Source organism: Pipra filicauda, unplaced genomic scaffold, assembly GCF_003945595.2.
Source record: "Pipra filicauda isolate LSUMZ 115617 unplaced genomic scaffold, ASM394559v2 scaffold235_size1210477_pilon, whole genome shotgun sequence".
Lineage (NCBI taxonomy): Eukaryota > Metazoa > Chordata > Aves > Passeriformes > Pipridae > Pipra > Pipra filicauda.
In genome coordinates, this window is record NW_024104349.1 from 516,914 (window position 1) to 539,209 (window position 22,296).

The 22,296-nt window shown below is 45.1% G+C and overlaps 1 protein-coding gene across 1 annotated transcript in view; it reads right to left on the reverse strand.

Moving 5' to 3' along the window:
• Positions 1-22,296, reverse strand: part of BMP4 (bone morphogenetic protein 4) — a 125,923-nt gene that overhangs the window by 23,102 nt on the left and 80,525 nt on the right. The gene's annotated exons all lie outside the window — the stretch shown is intronic.

Here is a 22,296-nt window from a genome sequence, read left to right on the forward strand (position 1 = left end):
GGAAGGAAAAGTCCAGAGGTTCTAGCAAATTTCTGAGGTCAAATTCGCCACCCTCAATTTCGCTACTCTGTATTTTATACATTGAAAGCTTAAACTAAGCAAACTGTGAAGTTTCTTAATTGAAAATCTGGGACTTATCGAAGGCAATTTTTATCTGAAAGTAATTTTCTCAGCTAAATGGGATTCTTAAATTCAAAATTAAAGGCTTTACAGTAAAAAATAAATTTTTAGGCATCTTAATATGAGAATTGTTAGAAATGTTTCCTTTTCTTTTTATAAAGAAGTGACTCCTCCCCAATAGTGAGTGATGTTTAAAGATATATATATATATGAGAGAGTACATTGCTTTTAAACACCTTAAACATTTTAAATTGCTTTAATCATGCTTTTTAAAGTTTTGGTTTTCACATTTAAGTATAAAACTTTCACTTTTTAACCCTCTCCCTGAGGAAGTAACACAAGTAATACTTTACTTTCTAAATGTTTTCCAGGGGAAAAAAGTCTAACAGAAATACATGAAATAACTCATTTTTCTCTTTTTAAATCAAGCAGGGAAAACCTTAATAGATTTGGAAAAAGTAAGGGTTTCCTCATGATCTTTTAAAAATTAGGTTTTTACAGCAAATTTCCTAATGGGAAAACTACAAGTGGGGATTTTTTCCTACAAAATCCCCACAGCTCCAGCTCTCAGACTCCCTGATTTCACCTCCGCTAAGGCTGCCAGAATAAAACCTTGGATTTCTCTCCCCTGTTTTATAGCAACCCACTGCATTACAGTTCCATGGGTCACTGGCCCTGCCAACACTTAAATATATTCTCAGAAGGAAGGCTGTGAATAAGTTTTTGCAGAACAAAACCTTTGTTAAAGGTAGAGGTAGCACTACTGTCTCTTATAAAGATTATTAAACACTTCCTACTGCAAGAATATGGTTTTATTTGCTTAAAATGTTGCCCTTCTCCAGCCACACTGGTGAAATATCCCATGATGATCATGGCCCTCAGGGTTGGTTTGTGTGTGGGGAGGATTTTTTTTAATATATTTTTAATATCTACCAGAATGACTCACCTGTTTCAGAGGGGAACAAACAGCGCTCGAGGGGTTTCTCAAACAGTCTCTGCGGTTTGAAATGTTCTGCTGTCCTAATTCCTTGCAGGAAGGGCTTAAAAATTCCTAGCAAGGGGATCTCTGGATGAAGAAGAGACCTTTCACTTGCCACGTGAAAATGCCCCCAAATACAAGTGTTTATAAAATGCTGTTTGCACTTATTCGCCAACTGAATGGAGAGACATCTCAAAAAGTTGATAGTAAAACTTGAATTTCACTTCCAACCTGAACCTACATTCCATGCTAAGAGAATTCCCCTTTTTTAGTATTGTTTGGGGGGAAAATTACAGTTGAGAAAAACCCCATCCTCACAGAAAGCACCCCCAAAAGGTTTGGGGTTTGGTAGTTCAGGTCAGTGCTGGCAGAGGGGAAGGGTTCACATGGTGCCAATTCCCTGAAGCATCATGTGAGACTCCAATCCTGGGGCCTGTGACACATTCAGAGTCTGCCACTCTTCCAGGTGAAATTAGGTTGGAAAATGCTAATGGAGTGGCAAAAGTTGAGAAAACTGTCATCCTTCCCAGAAAATCATGTCCCCTTCTGAGGTTATTCTCTTCAGATCCAGCTCCTTGAGCTTTCCACTGCTGAAAAGAACTAAACCAACAACAGGGAAAATTTAGGTTAGGATGTACAGAAGAAATTCTCCTCTGTGAGGGTGGTGAGGCCCTGGCACAGGTTGCCCAGAGAAGCTGTGGCTGCCCCATCCCTGGGAGTGTTCCAGGCCAGGTTGGATGGGGTTTGGAGCAACCTGGGCTAGTGGAAGGTGTCCCTGCCCATGGCTGGGGGTGGAACGAGATGATCTTTAAGGTCCCTTCCAAACCACTCTGTGATTTTATGCTCATTTTGTGTATCCCTGAGCCTGTTCCAGCAAGAATTTCACACACAAGCTCAGTGACAGCACACAAGCTGCTGAGATGGTCCCTGACTGCAGAAGCCCCAAATCCAAGAGATGCCTGTACAGTCAAGGGAGATGTTGAATGCTGTGTGTGTATAAAGTTAAAATTACAACTTTTTAGCTGCATTTGGTACATAGAATTATAGAATCATTGAGGTTGGAAAAGCCCTCCAAGATCATCAAGTCCAATCATCACCCAGCACGGCCAAGGCCACCACTGACCCATGTCCCCAAATGCCACATTCACACAGCTTTTAAATCCCTCCAGGGATGAGGACTCCACCACTGCCCTGGGCAGCTGTGCCAGGGCTGGACAACCCTTTCCACGAAGAAATTTTTCCTAATATCCAACCTAAACCTCCCCTGGTGAAACTTGGGTCCATTTCCTCTTGTCCTATCGCTTGTTACCTGGGAGAAGAGACCAACACTCAGAATATCAAGTTTGCAGTGGTCCCCCAAGGGTGAATATTCATGTCACTTATCCAAGTAAAACTTAAATACCGAATGGGCTTGACTGGGGAGGGAGCAACATCAACCCAGCTCCGAATGCTGGAAGAAGCAGCACATGGAACTGCAAATCTGCTGATAAGATTTGTTACACAAAAACTGATTAGAGAAAAGCAAATGCAGTGCCTTTATTTAATGAGAAAAAACCCAGCTTGATCACTCATAACACCATTATCAATATATTATAAAAAGGTGCAGAAGAAACACTGGGTAAAGAATAAAGAGGGTTGTGACACAACATGACAGAGGGGACAAACTTCAGCCTGGATATAACAGTGTCAGGCTTTTGTACCAGGCTGCTCTATCCAAATATTAGGTAAACCCTTGATATGTTGCCACACAACATTTTTAGTGAAACTGGAGAAGGCTGGGATAAGACAAGTGTAAGGAGGATAATAAATTGTCTAAAATGGAGATGATAGCACATTGCACTGACAGAACAAGTGAACTGAAGGGAGGTTACTGGAGGAATTCTCAATATCAGCTGTGGGATGGTTGCATTTAACACTGCCTCCACCATGCTGCTGCTAAATGTGGGATTACTTCTAACCAAATTGCCTGAGGTACAGAGTCAAAAGTCACCATCAGTACCAGGAAGATCAGAATATCATACCTGAGGAAATTATCTACAAACCACAAGATGAGTCAGGGACTAAAACAACATCCTATCACAGGCACTGATGCTGTGTGGGGCACTGGGGGTTCTTCCTGAAGAATTCTCTGCTGGTTTATATTTGAAAAAGATTAGTTCTAAGTGGGACAAGAGTGGAAAACAGGTGCAAAGGATGGTCAGGATCCAGGAGACAATGCTCACAGGTGTGGCCAGGAATAAGGGAGGAAGATTTCTAAGGATCATGGTAGTGGGGTTCACAAACAGGACCCCAAGAGGAGCTCCAGAAGTCTGAAGTTGCACCCTCATTAGACTAAAAACAGATATAAAATGAGGCTGCTTGCTCTCATTTATGAGAAGTTCAGCAAGCAAAAGGGAGAGAGACTTAATCTCAAAAACCTGATAAAAACGACACTAAATGTGGGTTACTCAGCAGGAGGAGGAGAGTGCTGGAAGAAGGAATGGACTTAGCAAGCACTTAGAGCTGAGTAGCTGATAAAGTTGTGGCTCAAACTCGACCTACACACCTTGAGTGAGCACACACTTCAGAGTAGCCACCATGCATGTTAGACAGGATTTCCATCCCCTAGAAAGAAGCCAGCATTGAACTAGAACTGCCCCAGAGATCAGCAGACACATGAATTACTAGGCATTGTTATCTTTAGATTTAAAACAAGGTTCTGATTTGGAAAATCCAGGTCACATTCAGGGTTTCAGAGTAAATCATAAACCAGGTGTGTGAGCAGTTACTGTGCAGGCCATAAACACAACGGCTGAGCTGCAGGGGCAGATCCTGAGGATTATATTCGGTCGGTGTTTGATCTCTCTTATCCCACTGGTGAAACTGGGTTTTTACTAAGCATTGTGTCAGAGATCCTCGTTCCACTCCACACACACAGACACACACACAGACACACACACACACATGCATTCAGGCAGGCTCATAAACTTTAACTACATACAGAAATTCCCATACTGCCTCTTGGATATGGTCCAGCTCATGAAGGGGTGCACTGGTGGATGATCACTACCTGCCAGGTACAAAGCCTTCTCTTTTCTCCCCGGGTTGAGTGCTGTCATGAGCTGCACTAATGCCTCTGCAATAAAACTCATCAAATTCCCTCAGTATAAAGTAACGAGCTGTAGCCCTTCTACCAACCTACATCTGCTATTTACAGCGGGCCAAGAAAACAACCAGCAATGTCAACTCTTCATTGTGCTCCTCAGATCATCAGTTCTCTGAAAATAACAAAATCTGAAAGGCATATGGGCCTTCTCATAAAAACAACAAACACACAAACACACCCTCAGATGAGTTTCCCAAGTCAGCAGGATCTGTCTGCTAATTATTACCGTGCAGAGAGATGAACTATCCTGTAACCAGAAATTACCCAAGAAGAGGCCCGAGTTCTTCACCCCAAACTGGGATGTTTGGACAGGCTGAACTCCTTCATTTCTGCGGGGTAAATTGAAGGATTTATTTCCCCACACCAGCACAGCCACAAAACCTAGAAGATACTAGACATTGGGAAGAAATTCTTGCTTCTGAGGGTGGTGAGGCCCTGGCACAGGTTACCCAGAGAAGCTGTGGCTGCCCCATCCCTGGAAGTGTTTCAAGCCAGGTTGGACGGGGCTTGGAGCAACCTGGGCTAGTGGAAGGTGTCCCTGCCCATGGCAGGGGGTGGAATGAGATGGTCTTTATGGTCCCTTCCACTCCAAACCATCCTGTGATTCTGTGATAGCAGGGGACTTGTGGTGGATGGTGGGGGATACTTTTACCTCACCTTTCTGCCTGTGCCTCTCACATGTGGACAGTGTGGGCTCTGCAGAGGCAGGGACCTCCTCACTGGCTCAGAAGCCCTTGAAGAGATATTTTGACCCACACAGAGAGAAATATGGGTAAGAGAAAGGTACTGGGTCTGGAATAAGCAGGTTGGGGAAAAAAAAAAGGGAGAAATGTCAACAGGCACAGGTGGTTTTGGCCCTGAAGTGTTTTCCCCCTCACCAATACCCTCTGCCTCTCTCAGAGCCTTCAAGAAAAGGATTCCATGGGGCATGGGAGAATGGAAATGGGAACAACACAGCGTCCTGCACAAACACAACCTTCCCTGCAGACCCGCCAAGCCTGGTCTCTCCTCATCACGAAGGGCAGAGGGGAATGATGTGAAGCAACAGGGCAATTACCTCCAGCAGATGGGCCCCCCCGTGCAGCCCCCACGTCTGTGCTCAGAGCTGCTGCCAGCCCTCTCTTCCAGGGAGAGGACAGAGCTCACCTCCCCATCCAGAAGAAAAAAAAAGTAGCATCTGTGGGAGAAAGACATATGTCTGGCCTCCACCGTGAACCCTGCGCCTGGCAGGAGAACGCGGGGCCGATTCCAGCCCCAGCTTTTCATTCCTGTTGTAACAGTCATAAACGCCTGCTGAAACCTAAGAAGAACAAGACTGTAATCCTAATAAAACAACATTCTGGAACCCTGAAAACTAGATGGAGGCTCCTCAGGCCAACTTTAAAATTATATTCGCTTCTCCAAAAGCCGCGCTTTGTGTGTGCCGGCTGGGCGGGCGCGGGAGGGCTGACCCCGCTGCGTGTGAGGGGGTATCTCAGCTGGGGAAGGGCAGAAGGCAGTCCCTGCAGCACAGCCTGTCACATCCCGTCCCAAAATACAGGGAGCATCCCCCAAGCCCAGGCTCTCAGGGTCACTTCCTGAAATCAAGCCTTGATCTTTGCCTCCAAGCCCACCCTTCTTCTGCAGATGCTCTCAAAGCCTGACTCCACAGAGCAGGAACAGGCTGTGCTTGTTTGGATGCAAAAGCTGGTGATAGGCAGCACAGCTTTGCAGGGTGAAATCCTTCCCTCCCTTTTTTAGAGCGTGGTGTTGAACAGAAGACACGGGACTTCCCTTTGTGCACCGGCCACCGCTAAAGTGAAGAGCAGGAAGAAAGGGGGTTCAACTTCCCTTCCTCTGCATCATGAAGCTCTCCAGGGACACGATTAATGCTGTGCTCACTACCTGGCATGTCTCTAGCAAGGCACCACACCAACTAGTGCTTCTCTGTGGTCCTTAAAACACAGACCAGCACCAAGCCCAAGGGTGGAAGATCCTCAGCAACCATCAATTTGCATCCTTCCCCTGGAATCCATAGAGCTGGAGCCACACCAGCCAAGGAGCTGCTCTCTGGAACATTGAGCTGTGCTGGCCCTTTCAGAGAGAAACCCCCTCTGTTGCCAGCTCTTGTGATTTTACTGCAAATCTTCCCTCATGTTACATGAAACCTGAGCCTCTGATGTGCCACTCCATCCAGCACTTTCACTTTAAAGGAAAAAAGGAAAGGGGAAAAAAAAATCTGTGGTCTTTATGGTCTTAAAGAAAACACTTTTTGGGAGTTGGTCTGAACACATGCTAAAGGCTAAAAGCATTCACAGAGTAAAACCATCTCATGATTTTTAAAAGATTTTTGCAATTCTGGGGGCCTGACCTGTGATGTGGGGAATGACAGGCTATAGAGAACCCAACAAGTAATTGAGAAAGTGCACTGTCTGATAATAGGTATTGGTTTGGTGGTGGTGGAAAGCATGTGACAGCTCTAATCAGCTCTGTGGGGAAGACAAGAGTCAGTCCCTGCAGGGAATAGCACGTTTGAATTGCAAATGCCCACAGGGCACTAGTAATATTTATCTGGCAAACAGCATTTTCTATCATCACATTGTCTCAGAAGCATCAATTAATTAACTTTAACTCACCAGTGAAGTAGGAAATGTTTTTCTAAGCTGGGGAAGCTGTGAAGGTGCAGAGAGGCTCCATATCCCAACCCCAGGCCAGTGGGGATATCAGGGTCAGGACTAGCTTTTTAACAGCTCAGCACTTCGGCAGAGGATGAGCTTCCCCAGTAACCCCATTCCCACTGACACACCACAAAAAGCAGCTGGGATTCCCAAAGAGCTCAGCATGCCCATGTGCACCACACTCAGACAATCCCACCACAACTGTCCTGGTGGAAAATGAGGGGCTGAAAATCTGCTCCCAGGCCACAAAAGGCTATCTTGGTGCTGACAGTGAGGACCTCTTCGGCCTTGGGTGAATCACTTAACACCCACATAAACACACACAGCTCCACAGCTCCTCCCCACACCACAAGCCATGTCCTACTCATGACATTAAGATGACTCTTGACTTCCTAAATTGGCCCTGGGTGCTGAATTCTTAGAAATCTGGCCCTGAGCTATTTTGGATTGGCCCTGCACAGCACAGCAGGACTGACAGACCTCAGCTCACATGTGCATTTAATGCTGCACAAGAGGGGTCAGATCCCAACTGATCCACAGGAGCATCACGGAAAAAAAGAAGAAAGATCTGCCTGCATTAATGCACTGCTCCTGGCTTGTTTTGAGTCTTTGCTGAGTGCAGCCTTTCATCTCTGCTAAGTGGTGTTTTTGTGGAGGGGAAGATTTGGAAAGAAATCAATGGGGATAGGCAACATCACAGATCAAAATCATAGCAGGTATTACAGCTGGCCATAAAAGAGAGAGCATTTCTGAGGGTGATGCTCAGATGGAGGAGATTCAGCTCTCAGTGCCTTTCACACACTACAGTTTCCCCACTTTAGCCAATATAGGCATCTCCCTCGTGCTTCTTTCTCAGGATCTCTTCTGCAATGGGATATATAAGCTGTGTAAGTCCCATCTTACTTTCAAATCAGCTCAGTAGAACGTTGTGGGATATTTCAGTCCACAGAGAAGGAGGAGAGAGTGAGCACTTTGCACTTAAATAACTGAAAGCTTCTAGTGTGACACAAAGGCAAACTTCACTAACCTTCAATTTTCCCCACTTCTTAACAGCACACAGATCCAATGAAATCAAATGAGATAATCCCAGCCTGGTGCTGCCTGGAAGCAGAGGTGAAAACCTCCCAGAGCTCACACAATCAGAATAGAGCTCGGACATTGCAGACTTCCCCCCTCAACTATTTCCAAATAAAACACTTTTGTTGCTTGGCTGCTCCTGCCAAATGAGCTAACAATAAAAGAAGGAACTTGCAAAGCTTCTATCCACAGGAAAAAAAAAAAAAAAGGAGAAAAAAAAAGGAAAAAGAAGGAACTTTAGGAAAAAACAGAAGGAAAAAAAAACCTCCAAGAAACTATAGGGCAGATCCTCTGGCTGGAGTAAATCAGCACAGACCCAGCTCTGTTGCTTTACCCCAGGCAAATTGTGGGCCTGGTGCTATTCTGCATTTCTCAGGGGCAGGGGGTGGTCTCCACTGGAAGATTGCGACACTGCAGGATACTTTTCCATATTAAAAAGGCGCTTTTTAGCGTTTTGTCTATTGCCAGGTTTTGGGTTTATTGAGGACTCATTTGGCAGAGCCATCCTGGAAGAACAATACAGATGTTTTATGGAGAAATAAACTGGGACTTGGGCTGGATTCTTTCAGTGCTGGATTCCACCTAATTTGGAGGGAGGAATGGCTCTTTTAATGAAGGGTGCAATCAAAACCTGTACAAAAAGCCAATATGCCCTGGGCAAAGGGAGCAGGAGATACACTGCCCCACTCTGCTGCCCAGTAAATTCTGGTCTCTTTAGCACAGCACAAGCTTCCCAGAAAGCAAGAGAACACGTATTCCTTCAGCCAAAAATCAGAGCACCACGGCTTCCCTTCTGTATCCTCAGCTGAATCTCTTGGAGGGAAGTGGTGCCCTCAGCAATGAAGGGTCTTTACAGATTAAATCTGCCACATCTTCATAAGGAGCTGATCCTGTGGAGGCAACAGGACTTCATGAGCTCTCCCTCAGCATCTCTCTCCCACAGTCATCTCCTTAATTAGCACCATGTTTGAAATGGCAGTTCCTGGAGCACCCAGAGCTGATGTAGGAGCTTCACTCATGAAAGGCTGTAAGGGAAGGGTTGAAAAACTCTGACTCTCCACTCACAGGCAGGTTGGGCTCACTTCCCTGCAAGAAAGGTGATACCAGGTGACTGGAAAATCCAGGTTTATTGTTAATTGTCAGCTACATGGTGTAGAGTGCCCCTTAAACCACAGCAATTGTCATCGACAGAAGAAAGTGTTTGCCACCCTCCAGCGATGCTAAATACTCATTGTGCTCTAGGTCAGATCAAGCTAGAGGAAAGCTGCAGGCTAAAAAGCCTTTTCTATCTTTTCTTTGGCTTCTTCCTTACTTCCCATTAAGCAATTTTGCTCTTCGCATCAACCATCCCTTCAGATCTTTTAGTGGAGCTGAACACTTTGGTTAGCAAAGCAGAGAGACTTGAGTGTTAAACTGACATGCCCTCCCAAGGGTTATTAGAAGGGGCCAGATGTGCTGGGCTCTGCTAGAGAAATCTTCACAGGGGAAGACTCCAAAAGTGCAATATTGGAACAGTATTTACACAAGTTCCCAATCAAAGTATTGCAGTTACCAGAAAATAACATACAGCCTTAGCAGCTCCAGGGAGTTGATAGTTTGCAAATCAAGGGGTTGGCTGACGGGAAGAAAAGAATTTTTGGGAATTGCTTTGGGCCAGCATCTAGCAAGGCAGATTAGGCTGGCTCTGATCCAGCAATGCCCTTAAGCACGTGATTTACTTTAACCCTGAAGGAGCCATTGGAATCAGTGGAACCATCAGCACCCTTGTGTCTCAGGGACATTCAGGACAGGTTTGTGGGGGGCTTTGTATGATGGAGTCACAGCACAGAAATGAGCCCACCTTGCCAGCCAGAGGTTTCTGTTTCCAGCACCTGCTCAGGCTGTGTGGGGTCAGTGCATCAGACTCCCCGCAGGCACAGAAATCTATTCTGAAACCATCTCTAACTTCTCATTTATTTTCCTCTCTTTTGAAGTCCACAGCCAACTTTTCAAAGCCACCTGTGAAATTCACCCCTCTAGGAGTGGCTGGAGACATTCCTGCTGGCTCTTCCAGAGCCTGGATTTCACTGACATCCCTCTCTGCTTCTCTTTCCGTTTGTTTTTTGAACAGTACATGGTGGGGGGGGGTGTTTGACTTGTCTTGGGAAATTCACTTTCAAGGATAGATAGCTTTGTTTAAGCAGGATTTTCTCAGCCCTGAAGTAGAAATAGCTACATGTAAAACAAGGATGGAAGATTCCTGTAGAGCCCTATAGAAAGGTTGTTCAGAGGACACAAGGGATACAACAAAGACAAGGAGTGTTTTTTGCATAGCAGTTGAAAATAACAATACTGTTATTTATCCATTACTGCTACTCCAGACCTAAATACTTAATTTTTAACCACCAATGACAAGATTAACAACAGTGGGTTAATATATTCCATTTCCTATTTATCTGATGAACTGATAGCCAGTCATATGCTGTGCAATATGCATTTTTTGGCCAGGCCTTCCTTTGTGGTCTCTGTTTGCATTTGCATTAACCTGGGAGTATTAATCAGGTCATGTAGACACCCAGGAACATAAACCAACTCAAACACCCAAAAGATACACACCACACTCAGAATCAACACACAGAAACCACAGGATGGAGTGCAGTGTCCATTAACTGAACCAGATTAATCACATACACACTGAGGGAGGCCAAACATAAAACATCTGATTCCCACCAACCTCCAACTATACAAACCCGAGTAAATATAGCCAGCCTCCCCAGCCTCCTGCCCCTACCAAACATGCTGTCAGCCCCTTGGAAACAAGGTCATGTCCAGGTAAGGAAATTCTAGCCACAAAAAGACTTCTGATATGGCCACTCCCCATGAAACCACCTCCAAAGTCCATATTCTCTAAGCCCAAGTGTTATAACCCTTTCCACAAACATGTCAAGCTTGTTCATACAACAAAGTGTTATTTTTGTTCCCCAGCTCCTCCTGGAAGGCTGTTTCAGAGCCTCCCTGCTCTGCAGAGTCACAAACCTTCCTCTGATTTGAACCCAGTGTACTCAGTCCAATGTAATCACAGAATCAGAGAATCACAGAATAGAATCATTTGGGTTGGAAAAGCCCTATAAGACCATCGAGTCCAGCACTGCCAAGGCCACCACTAACCATGTCCCCAAGTGCCACATTGACACAGCTTTTAAATCCCTCCAGGGATGGGGACTCCACCACTGCCCTGTGCAGCCTGTTCCAACGCCTGTTCTTTCCATGAAGAAATTTTTCCTGACATCTAATCTAAAATTTGTACCCATTTATCCTTGTGTTCTTTAGTTTACATAGCTTATTTGGCTCTCTGATGTTTACCATCCTGATGTACACACGTACAGACACTACCCTTCTTCTCAGCTTCCATCTGTCTAGGTTGAAAACTTGGCTCTTTCCTTCTTCTCTCATAGCACAAAGCTCTTCGTCCTCCCAGCATCTCCACCATCCTGTCTATGTCAAATGCATGCCTGAGGAATAAGGGGACCAGAATCGTCCATAGGATGCCACATGAGGCTTCACAGTTCCTCAGAAATGTCATTCTTACTTTCTCTTAGAAGAAACACCTCTCAGGGTATATTTGAAGGTGTGCACACCGTTTTCAGAGCCCCTCCTGTGACTGAGACATCCACGTGTCCTTCTTATCCTTTGTCATCTACAGCTGACAACCCTTCATACTCAAAATCCTTATTATTCCCTAAACTCATGACTTTGCATTTTTCAGCACTGGATTTCATCTCGTTTCTGTTAGTCCAGCCTTCCAGGTCATCCAGTTCTCTATGTATGGCACGTCTCCCAAGTCTGTGTCATCAGCAGACTTCAGTAACGTGCTACGTTTTGTGCCAAGGTCATTCATGAACATATTAAATGAGATCCATCCCCGAGAAAAATCCTTGTAGAACTCCACTCATACCCAGCCAGACACTTTCCCTTTTAATGCTGTTTGTTGTCACTCAGTTGGTTCATCTGAGCAGTGCTCGTTCAATCTCCAGTTTATGTGTTAAACATGCAAACAGCACAACATCAAATTATTAGGGAAAGGTTCTTCCCTCAGAGGGTGGTTGGGCACTGAACAGGCTCCCCAGGGCAGTGGGCACAGCCCCAAACTTCCCAGAGCTCAAGGAGTGTTTGGACAACACTCTTAGGGACAGGGTGGGATTTTGGGGTGTCCTGTGCAGGGCCAGGAGTTGGACTTTGATAAGACTTGTGGGTCCCTTCCAACTCAGGATATTCTAATTCACTGATGTCCGGACAGATAAAAGCCATTGCATTCCTCTTTCCTCCAAATCCCAGCTACCTAATCCAAGAACTGCCTAGTTTGGCATAACTTCTCCCTGGGCTCACACAAGTTATTCAGGATTCCACCTCGCTCTTTCTGTCTTTGACTTCTCTTGACATCTCCTTCCCTCAGGAACCACAGGTCTGCTGGTCTCAACAGAGACCCCCTGTAAGTGCCCTCTTTCCAGCTGGCCCATGGGTCTGCCATAGGAGCAGAATGACCATGAATCTCAGTGCTACCAGCATGAAAGGAGAATAAAACCCAAATAAAGCCTCACCCTTACAGAGAAAGACTTTTTGAACTCTCTCAAACCAACACTCCCAAGTAAACCAGCTCAAAGGGGCTCTGAGGAACCTGGTCTAGTGGAAGGTTTCCCTGTCCATGGAATGAGATGGTCTTTAAGAGCCTTTCCAACCCAAACCATTCTAGGATTCTATGACTCTATATGGAGCAAGAGGACATATTTCCTATGACACCCAAGATATGATCAGGACAGTTCAGCCTGTTGGTAAGTGAGGTCTTACACCTGTCTGACTTACTGTGCAGTGTCAGGTTCCTAGGAACCATTAGGCCACTGTGCATTAAAATTAAGAACAAATTTATTACATTTATTTAAATTCATGTTAATAAAGCATGAAGGAAGTATCACTAGTGAAAGAGGTGTTGGTTGAGTTACTGTGATTTTGCCTAATGGAATGACACCATCTCAGAAAGGCCTGTGGCTTGAGGACATGGTTTAGTGGCAAACACGGTGATGGTGCTCGGTTGACAGCTGGAATTGGTGATCTCAGGGGCCTTTTCCAGCCTTAATGATTCTATGATGCTTATGCACATAGATGGTTTTATATACCAGTATTTTATTATTGATAAAACCCCCCGACTGCAGCACAAACTCGTGCCTATTTTTGTCTCATCTTAAGCGAGGAGGAAACCGAAATGACATCAGTCCAAAAGGGAGTAAAGGTTGTGCTACTCTCCCTTGATAACACTGGGAAATAAGCAGCCCATCATTTGGGATTCGTTGGCATTCAGCATCATAAACACAGCCCCCGACGGACGGACGTGACTGTAACGAGCACTGTACAGAAACGACACTGCAATCCAGGAACAGGGCAAACGGGAGGGATGGAGTTCAAAGCCCCGCCGCCCTCCCTGGCTCTGTGCCGGGTTTGCTGTTTTGTTTTGAGCCGACTCTCCGCACCCACGAAAGCCGGGATGGCCTCGAGGGTCGCCCCAGCTGAAAAGCATCTGCAGTGATCCCCGCTGACCTTTCCTTCTGATAGCACCCCCCTGCCTTTTAACACAGGCCTGAACCGAGTCAGAGGTGAAACAGATAAATGACTGAAGATCCAAATGTTTTCTCAACAGGCAAGTTCCCACATGCTCAATTTTCTTTTCCTCCACGAAGAACAAGAGGGGGGAAAAAAATTGCAAGTGATTAGCTAATGAACATCTGGTTTGCTTTATTTGGGCTTCCTTGCAGCCAGGGGTTGCATTTACTAATTTTTATTTCCTACTAAAAACAGAAAAAGGAGCTTTTTCTTCTTTTTAGTTGTTTTTTTTTTTTTTCCAAAGCCTGTAGAGGATAAGCTCCTCACAAGTGTGGCCTCTCTTTCCACCACTATGATTACCTGGCCCACATGCCACGTCCTGTGTGGTTACCTTCTGCCCTGAACTTTTCATGTGGTTTGACATGTCTTTAATTTAGACAATCAGACCACGTCTAACCTGAAACAAAAACACTCTTTGGAGATCCTGAGCCCTTTTTTGAATCCTACAGATGTCAACCCAGCGGGATGCGATGGCAAACTGTTAATTATATGTGTAAAGAGGGTCGATGGTAATTACACACTAAACACAAATATTATCTGATGCAAAGATAGACTGATTGTGCTCTTGCACTGCTGACTGCTAAAAATAGCTGATTTAAGGCCCAGCTCTGCACTGACTTTAGATTTGGGCAGCGCCATTGATTCAGGTTGACTTTCCTGTGCTCACTTCAGCTCCTGAATTCATCTCTACTTGTTTGTTTTCCAGGGTTTTTCACAGAACTGAACACTTGATCCCTGCACGGGAATAATCAGAGATGGGATTTATGAACAAGCAAACAATGAGTTTGGGATCTGCTCTAAAGGGAGAAAGAAGAGGGAGAAGATCTGCTCATAGAAATTCGGTTTTCCAAGAAGGCTTAAGCACTCACCAACCCTTTCAGGGCGTTTCAAGCAGATTCCCAAAATCTGTTGCAGTTTTGAGGAGTTACAGCCTTTCTTTGCATGGTCAATTCATTTCAGAGGCAACTATGAGACTAAATGTCACTGTTTACTGTTGCCCAGCACTGAACCAGGGGTTAAGGAAATAAATTGCCAGCCATAAACCCTTTAAAAACACGGTTTAGTTTCTTCCTCCCCCTCCCACAGATTTACCTTACGTTTACTTTGCCAGTGAGTTGCTCCCTCCAGTCTGTCTTCACTGCAGTCACAAAGGCCCTCAAGCCTCCACTGTACATTTTTATTCAACAGACTAAACTCCAAAATTATTGAAATGGCCTTTTATGGCAAATCTTGGGAGCCAGATCCAGAGGGAAGCTGCAGCAGTGTAAATCTGGAGGGACACTCACGTGACACTTGTAACTGATATCATACCCTGCCCCATTTTATCACCCCCATCTTTATCGTTCAACCAACTTGTTCTCTAGAGAAGGATCATAAACCCACAGGTAATTGTAGGATGGCCACACAGACAGTAAAAAGAAAAAGCCTGCAGATGGGTAGTTCAAAGAGAGATTTCCCAAAAAAAACCACCAAACCACTGAAAGGAGCCAAGCTGGGTCTCATTTGCAGATGTACCGAGCATCTCTAAATTTATTTAAAATCAGCAATAGCTGCAATATGCAACGCCTATCAAAATCAGACATTCACCCACAACTGTGGCTTTTGAAAGACGTGATTTACTTCAGAACTGAAGAAGAAATAACAGGGCTTTTAGACAGACTAATAAATGTATGGTCCAGAGACTTTTCCAGTAGCATATTTATTGTCCAAGCCCTCCAGTCAGCAGCACACTTAATTTTAAGCACATGCTTAAGTGCTTTACTGAACAAAGCCTGAATGTGGACCTACCAGGCAGCTCAAGGAAAGTACTTCCACATTATTCATCTTGCACAAGCAGCAATAGCAACTGAGCTTCTTACCTTTACAGACACAACCTGAGCTTAGAATCAGCTCTTCCATTTGCAGCTGGAATCCAGCAGATAAGAGAGCAACCCTGCAGAGCAAGAAGGGTTTTCCCTGCTTCTTAGGCTGTGCCATATGACTCCTGGATGATCCAGCACAGAGCTCTGGAAAGGCTTCACCCAGTGTTGCAGGGAACAAGATTTTGGAGCAGATGGTGGTACTGAGGTATAGAAAGGGAAAAGAGGCAGGAGTAGGTAAACCTACAACAACCACACAGTTACCAAATAACTGTTACCACTGTTACCAGACAGTTTTATGCCTCCGACAGCGTTAATACACGTCTGACAAGGTTAGAGGCTCACCAAAATCTGAATATTGCTTAGCATCCCATCTACCCCAGCTATTTAATTTAGGAGACAAGGAAAAGATCCAGAGTGACCACATCCACTACAGATGTGTAAAATCCTCCTTGCTTGGTGAAGGCACTGGGCTAATTTTACTCCAAGGACTGTGTCTGGAAAAGGGACTGTTGGTACCTCTGCAACCTTTAAAAAAGAAAGAAGTAATGATGATATATTGTTTTATAAGGTGTGTGGTATCAAGTGTAATCTGCGTCAGTCAGAAGAGGGTAGGGCTTATTTTGATAATATCATCATCACCCACTGTGCATCATAGTAAACACTAGAGAGGCCACATAAAATTGTCTCTAATTGAAGGGTGGATTTCTAGGTATCCACTTAGATTACACCATGTTCTAACCTTTTCCTGCTTTCTCCCTCTGTTCCATCTCCTGATGTCAGTAAGGGTTGAGCTTAGCTTTCCCTGTGCTGGGAGGAGGGATTAGGTCTCGCTCCAATGCCTGGCCATATATTTACATAAAAATTGCTAGAAGTGAATATTTTTGAGATTCTTTCAGATTTGGGTGAAACTGTGCTGTGGATAGAGAGTGATGGGGGCAAAAAGCTGGGACCCACAGACCTGTGCAGCCACACAGAGCATGACTGCATAAATCTTTTTTCCTTTTAGAAAAGTGGGTTAAAAACACAAATAAAAATGCAGGTTTGCCACACTGCAACCTCTCAATCACGTAACACAAGACCCTGTGACATATCTGACATGGTTCTGTGCTTGGAAAACTTGGCTGCAGCAAAGTTCGTGCCAGACTCCACTGACCTGCACCAAAAAACCAGCTCTTTATGTTCACAAATAGGTTCAGAGCCCGAACTGCAAGAGCAGATCTTTTTTTTCTGAGCAAGCCATGGCCAGCAAGCCAGACCTGCAGAAATCCTCTGAACATTCCAGCGCCAGCGTGGACCCCTGCAGAGCCAATCTGAGCCTGCTGACCATTTTCCCTGTTAACTTTTAGAGACCCCTGAGGAGCAGTCTGCCAACCCCAAGAGAGCCACCATCCACAAAGCACAGTTCTCTGTGCTCCAGAGCCCCATTCACAGCTGCCTCTGCTCTGCCCTGGGTTGGAAAGCCGTGCAAGACATGGAGGCTGCTCAACGTCCCACATGCTCTGCCTTTGAGCCTTCCTCCCACAGCAGTCACAGGGAATAAATTCCCCAGGGCCACAACTATGGGATGGGGATGTCAGCCCTTTCCACTTGAACTCGGAGCTCCCAAGTGCCACATCCACATGGCTTTTAAATCCCTCCAGGGATGGGGACTCCACCACTGCCCTGGGCAGCCTGTTCCAATGCCCCACCACTCTTTCAGTGATGAAATTTTTCCTAATACCCACCTGGCTCCAATCTCCTGTCAGGGAGTTGCAGAGAGCCAGAAGGTCCTCCCTGAGCCTCCTTTTCTCCAGGCTGAGGCCCCCCAGCTCCCTCAGCCGCTCCTCATCAGACTTGTGCTCCAGACCCTTCCCCAGCTCCATTGCCTTTATCTGCACATCCAGTTTAAATCCATGCAGAACAAGGACAGCACAGAGGTACATGCACAGGTTTAACAAGGTGATTGACTAGATAAATGCAGGGGAGGAGCAATTTTATTATGAAAGGCAACAAGAGACCTGGATTTTCATTTCTGTATAGTTGAAGCTCCTCTCCCTCCTCCCCAAAATGCACAGACCAGAACTTCACTGTACTGGTGCTGTAAAACAGGGGACTAAAAACCAGTTGCTTCCCTCAAAAACTCACACCTAAGTAGTTTTTCCCTAGCAAAGCACACTACAGTCCATAGAAGCCTCGATTTTCCTCAGCTGCACTGAGCCAATCCTGACCCTTCCTGATTTTCTAGGTCACTGTCTGCAATGCCCACACGCCCCTGAAGCACATGGAAAAAGGGCTGAGATTCTCAGAACTTATCAGACATCACTTTCCACTACAGACTTTTCCAAGGCCAGCTTAGTAAAAACCATCCTGCTGGTTCTGATGACTTGTGGATCAGAGCTTTATGTCCCTGTCCTGCACCTCAGCTCCCAGACAGCAGGGCCAAGGACCCATCCCACAACTCCCATCCCCCATTAATGCCTGCGAAACTTAAAGATTTGCAGAGTTTACTTGCAAAGCCTTTTAGAAGCAGAGACGAGTAAACAAGAGTGAAAAGTTAAACAAAGGAAATACATTTATGCTTGTACTGTTTTCAAGTTTGTGCAAACAATCCATTTCTAAAGCTGTCACTGACACTCCTGGCACGTTCTCATTCCCCAGCTCAGAGTCATGTTGGAAACTGAAATCACAAGCATTTCTGAGATGCTTTGGGCAAAATACCTCCCTCAGCTCCACCAGCCGAAAATCAGTGAAGTTCGCTGTGGCTACAGAGCCACAGCAACATCCTTGTGCATGTGTTGGTCCTGGAAGAAGAGGGAGAAGAGTCTGAACTTCTCTGGCCACAGCGGTCGTGTAAGAAACTGGAACAGAGTTATCCAAATGAGTTATGAAGATCAGTTCAAGAAATAACAGCAGGAAATCATCAGGCAGAGCAGGAATTAGACAATATTATTTTCTAGCTTGTCAGGCAGTAAGTGGATCTGCCACAAACGTAACCTTTTGCTCACGGCTTGACCCAGGGAAGGAGACATGGATAGCCTGCTCTCCGCCGGCACAGCCCACCAAGCTCCGCGTAGGAAGGGAGGACTCTCTGCTAGACCCAAGCAAAGGGTCAGCAAAGCCACAGCTTCCCAAACTGTGTCTCAAAAAGTGGCATATGGGTTTATTTCAAAGTGAGAGCCTGCACAGGCTCTGCTTCAGCTGGGAGACAGCACAGTTGCCATTCCGACGCCTCCTCACCCTCTGCCCTCCCCTCCGTTCAGCTGCACGGGACAGCACGTTTAACAGCTGATCCATCTGGAGCAAAGCCTACAAAGTTAATTTCTAGCTTTGAGATGGTTACTGGTAATTGTAGGTAATTTCAAATATAATTGCAATCGAGTTGAAAAAGCTCTGTTTGCAGTGCTCATGCTCATCACTCTAATTTAAGACCCAGAATATGCTGGATACGCCGCTCTTCAATACACACCCATTTTTCATCTTCCTGATTTTACCACGAGCGATCATAAAAACAGCCTCAGCAAACCACAGTCTGCAATGCGAGGCAAATGTTGGAGAAGCTGCATATAAAGTTTCAGGCAGAGCTGCTTGAAGGTTAACAGCAGAACATGTTAATGATTATCAAATAGACAAGGAAAGCCGCAAAGCGCTTCCAACACAGAAAGGCAAGAGCCCCCCAAAATAAATGGTGGCTAACCCTGCTTGGAATAATACGTCTCTTCAAAGCCATGGAACTGTTGCATGTCGCAAATATGTCCACATGTCGTTTTAATACAGGAATAATTACCCATGGCATGTTTGTTAGTGGAAAAAGCAAAGGTCTCCTATTACTTACACATAATAAAACCTGCATTGTTTACCATGAGTGAGTTATATGAGACTGGTAATAAATAAGTGTTGTAACAAACTTTGGTGCCCAGGCCTGCAAACTGTTCTTAATATCTGCAGTTTGGTAGCACCGAGAGGCCCTGCTAAGATCTGCAGAGGAGGGAACTGCCCCTGTCCTGAAACACTTAAAATATGGTACAGGTAGAGTAAAAATATTTAACCCCCTGGGCAGGGTGACTTCAAAACATGCAAGTATTTGCAGAAAGCTCATCTGAGAGGGACACGCTGCAGGTGGCCCTCCTGCTCCCTCTGGGATGTGTCCCACGTGTGCAGCCACACGGGTGGAAAGCAGGAACCAAACAACCTTTGGTTCTGCTTTCAGCGCTGAGCAGATACTACCAAAGAACTGCAACATGCAAAGCTACTCCCATGTGTTACTACTCATAGAGCAGGGACTCCACCATGACCAGTTTAAAGCCTAGGATACACCCTTGAAGTTAAAACCAACAGCTGTGTGCTGGGTTATATACACTTCTGGGTTTTAAAAAACACATTTGGGCTTTCTACAGTTCATGAAACTAGTTTGGAGTTTTAAGCTCTTCGGTGGCTAAAGTCACATGGAATCACAGAATCCCAGAAGGGACCTTAAGGACCACCTAGTTCCAACCCCACTGCCACGGGCAGGGAACCTGTTTCTGCCAAACCTGTGCGTGTATCAGAGTATCTCTATCCATATCTCCATCCAAAGCCAGTACCTGTCAACATGGGCCTACTTGAAAAATAACCCCAAGCCAAAAACTTTAGCTTGCCTCACTCTCAACTCAACAAACAAGACACTTAAAGGAACTATTTAAAGCTGGAACTACTCAGGAAATTATTTGTTTTCCTATGAGAAACTCATAGGAAAATTAAAAAAAAAATAAAAAGCAACCTTTTCCTTAACATTTTCCTACTTTTTGTTTTAATATTAAAAAGTGTCTTTTCTTGAGCTGTTTTTGTTGTGTTTTGGCAGCCATTGAACCATTTGAGAACTGTTGCAGCAGAAAATTAGCCATCCAGCTCTTCAGAGAACTTCAATTCTGCGAAGATTTGAGTTCTTACTTATTTTAACACAACTCACGAAGGAAACCTTCTCTGCAGACCTGGCTCTGAAACGCTGGACATAAAACCCTGCATGTAACATATCTGAAGCAAACTTCAAAACCTTGCTTTAGTAATGAAATGGACCTATTTTAACTTCTCAGTAAGTTGCTTTATATAGCAAAGGAAGCAGCTGTGGGATTACTGGTAACGCTACACACGATCTGTAGCTGAGCACCACTTGACCCGAGCCAGACGTGGCCCCAGGCACTGTTTGCTGCTCCTTCATTCACCCCAAGACAAGCAGGGCCATTTTCCTACTTATTTCTGTTTCTTCACTTGAGGAATAAGGAGTTTAGCACAATTTAAGACCAACACCTTAGGCTCGAGCAAAGTCCCAGTTAGCCCTTGTCGGATGGAAAGGTTTATTAAAGATGAGGGGCTTTAAGGAAAAATTAATGAACAAACTGAAAGAGAAAAATTCAAGCAAATTAGTTTCAGGACAGCCTTGCAAGTCAACAAGGATACTCCAGACTTCTGCTGGAGGAAATCCAAATTCTTAGACCAAAATAATGCCCCGACCTCACAGGCATCAACCCCATTCTGGCGAGCTCTGCCCTTCCCCAGCCATTTGGCATGAGGTGTTAGACCCACAACTCCACTTAACCATCTGGTTAATGAGGAAAAAGGAGCAGGAGAATGATTTACACTCAGGAGTAATGTTGGAGTCCAGATTCATGAGCAGAACCTCAGCACTTCACTGTCACTGAACTCGTTCCTGCTCTACAGGAGTCGGACTAGCAAGCAGCGATGATGCCACAGGAATGGAAACTCCAGCTCCTGGCAATTATTTCTACCCTGTTCTTTCAGACTTTCAAAGTTTTTGCTGTTCTATCTGTGACTGTAACATCATATAAGGCTTTACTGAGGAGGCAAAATAACAGGGGGGCCTCAAAAACATGGTAATCAAAGGCAGCTGCACGCAAGGCATTACACTCAAGCTCTAAGAATAACCATTAATTGCTTGTGTGGGTCAAAAAAACTAACTCCCATGAAAAAATAATATCTAAATGAAGACTAATGAGAGGCTGGTTAAGTGTAGCAGAGAAATAAATAACAGTAAGGGAGAAAAATTTAGGACCCTGATTCTGAGTACCTGGAGTAACCAAAAGTGATGGTGAAGCTGAGACTATGAAGTCTGATCCTTCAGTCAGGGCTGGGTGTGTTTATCAGTTCAGTTCGTGAGTCACCTTCACATTATTTAAGGGAGTCTGGAAAAGCCTGTGGTGTTATTCAAGTTGAAAGGGCAGCAGGACCACAGAGGTAAATCAGAGTCTTTCCCTGGGAGGACTTTGGAACAAGTTAGTAAGAAAAAATATGGAAGAGGGATTTTTTTTCCTGACTGTATTGAACATATGAATGCCCCAGAGGTACGGGTGTGAGAACACAGAGAGCAGTGCTTTGAGCTGGCTGTCTTCAGCTCATCCCCTTTGTTTTTCCCCTTTATAGTACATGTCATCTTCCCATCCAGGCTGGAGGCACCTCTGCACAACACATGATCCAAAGAATAATCTCAATCCATTAGACTGGAGTCTAAGCAAAGCAGAGGAAAACCAGCTAGAGCTCACCCACCCCCCGGGTCCACATCTTTGCCCAGGCTGGCACTGGGTTTAGCTCACTGTGATGAAGTAAAATTTAGAAACTTGGTTGTTGAGACAAATTTGAAGCTCCCAGCCCACCAAGCCCTCAAAAGAAGGGCAGAAGGAATTGAACCTGCTGTAAGGGGGACAACTCTTCCCCTTCTAAGCTACGGTAAAATACAGGGGGAAATTATCACAACCCAGAAACTCCTGCCAAAAGCTGGTACACCAGCAAATGTAAAACTTCATTTCCCGATTTCTGGGCAGCAATTGGACCTGACAGATGGTCTCATGTTTTGCC